Genomic DNA, 2,682 nt, shown 5'->3' on the forward strand with positions numbered 1-2,682 from the left:
GTTTTCACTCTGCTGAGGGAAGGTAGCAGAGAGAGAGAGAGCTGATTAAAAACCTGTTACACTGAAATATTCTCTGTTTAACTCCAGTTTATTAGTTTAAACAGGGGCCATTTAGTAGAAAAAGAGCTGGAGGAACTCATTAGCATAACTCATTAGCATATGCTAATGACATCACCAGATGTCAAACCCTTTGACATCCCCAGAAGTGTATTATTAGCATAACTGATTTGTATATGCCACACCCCCTGACATCACCTATCCTGGCTGTTTTGGGCCCAATCCTGACAGTCAGGGCTGAAATTGGGCCCAAAATGGCAAAAAAGGGCTGAAAATGGCCAAAAAGGAGCCCAAAATGGTCAGGATCAGGCCACTGCTGAGCGGGAGAGTGATCCACCACCCGTCAGAGGCCCGATCCGGGCCATTTTGCCCCCAATCCAGGCCGAAACAGGCCCAAAATGGCCACCTGACGTGACCTTTTTGGGGAACTGCCGGAACTGTGTTCCTGTGCGTTCCCCCTCAAAATGAGCCCTGAGTTTAAAATCTGTTCATTCTTATGTTGCTTCTTATAAATAAAGTCTATTTTTGTTTGGTTTAACCCTAGCTAGCCTAAACTTGTTAGCTGAGGGGGAAATAAGAGACACACACACACAAACGCTCTGGTCATGTGGAAAGAGCCTAGTACATTAAATGGTGGCAGCGTATATTGGGGGAAGTAGCTTTTAAGTTCCCTTTTCCTCAATAGCCCTGGGCTGTAGCTGGGTGAGGGGAAGCTGTAGTTGGGTGAGGGAACGGGTTGCCTCTCTTGTGGAGCTTCTGGAGGAGGAGAGAGGTGACCCAGTGAGGATTTGGGTCAGGGCTCTCTGCCCGGTATAGCAGAGGTTAGATGGGTGGCATGTGGTGGACCGAGCCTTTACTTGCCTGGGAGGCCCCAAACCTGTGAAGGGAGAATTGGATGGGTGGCAGAGAGTGTGAAAGCCTAAGGGGGGTGGGGTTCACCAGCAGAGGTAAGCATGCCTAATTTTGCACTGATATGTGTTTGGGTATACCTGTCTAAAATGGGGCTCTGAGGGAGCAATCTTAAACACTCTCATTCTGACTAAAGCCCATTGAACCTCGTATGTCTTCTTCTGAGTAACCACACATAGGTTCAGGCTGGGTCTGTGACTGTTGCTAGAGAAAAGATGTTGATATCTAATAATCTCTGGGCATGTTAGGTATAAAACAAAGACAACCCATTCATTAGGAGTGCCTCTGAAAGGCCACAACAGGAGTTTACTCAACCATTTCACTTTTAAAAATTGAGTCCTTTCACTTAAGCATAAGGCACTGCCTTTTACTGAATCACAGCCTCGGTACATCAAGGTCAACATTGTCTACTCAACTGTCTGTTGCTTTCCAAGGTCTCAGGCAGAGGTCTTTCACAGCACCTACTACCTGGTCTTTTTTAACTGGGGATACCAGGAATTGAATCTGGCACCTTCTGCATGCCAAGCAAATGCTCTATCAGTGAGCCACAGCCGCTGCTTGAAGTTCCAGCAAACTAGGGCCTGAATTGGATGTATGCATAAGGGGAAATTGTTCTGCTCACAACCACTGATGTTATGGGTGCTAACCTCTGAGTGATATACAACTATTGTCCGAAGTGCCATGTCCACAGCAATGTCCACAGTGATACGTCCACAGCAAAATGTATTCAACTAAAACCTATTTTTAAAAAATCTTAGGCATATACTTAGAAACATAACGTCCAAAGTAGATCCTATATGTAACGCATTATGCCTGTGATGAATGTATTAATGTTATTACAACTGCAACATTAATTTAAAAATTGCTCCATTGTCCCAACCCCGGATCCAGTCCTTTCAAGTCCTTCAGGTTGGAGAATTCTGCACTACCTTGCCACTCACACCTTCCCTGTATTTATTTAATACCAGGTTCCCTGCCTTCCTTAAGGGAAAGAGGTGAGGTGAATTTATTTTACTCTGTGCTTAGACACACACTCAGGATTCATTAATCTTACACCAGAGAGCACATCAGTTTGAATCTAGACTTCTTTGGATTTTGGCAGACTCTTGCTGCGATTTCTCTCCACCTAATCTGCCTCACAGAGCTGTTGTAAAGAGAAAATGGAAGGGGAAAGAAGCCCCCTTAACTCTTTAGAGGAAAGTGGGACAAAAACCTACTAAAAAGAAGGACATGTAGACTTGATAATCAATTAACCCCATGTAGGCAGTTGGACAGCCGTGCTGGTCTGTAGTAGAAGAGCAAGATCTGGCTCCAGTAGCACCTTAAAGATCAACTAGATTTCCAGCGCATGAGCTTTCGAGGCTCAAAGCTCCCTTCTTTAGATACATTTAGAAGTGGAAATATTGCAGTAGTATTTTTTATACTGTACCCCCTTACTTTAAATACCCCTCCCTCCTCCTGGCTGGATAAAAATCCTACACTCTTCCGCTTCTAAACGTATCTGACGAAGGGAGCTTTGACTTTCAAAAGATCACACCGTGGAAATCTAGTCGGTCTTGCAAGTGCCCCCGGACCGACTCGCGCTCCCCTTGCAGGCAGCGCCACCGCCGCGTCGCTGCCATAGCGCGCCACTTCAAGGCCCCCGTCGCCTGCGCCTTTAAAAGGCGGGAGCGCTTCAGTCCCAGTCCAGAGACTGGCGCTGTCTAGTCACCGGCC

This window comes from Eublepharis macularius, chromosome 14 (assembly GCF_028583425.1).
Source record: "Eublepharis macularius isolate TG4126 chromosome 14, MPM_Emac_v1.0, whole genome shotgun sequence".
NCBI lineage: Eukaryota > Metazoa > Chordata > Lepidosauria > Squamata > Eublepharidae > Eublepharis > Eublepharis macularius.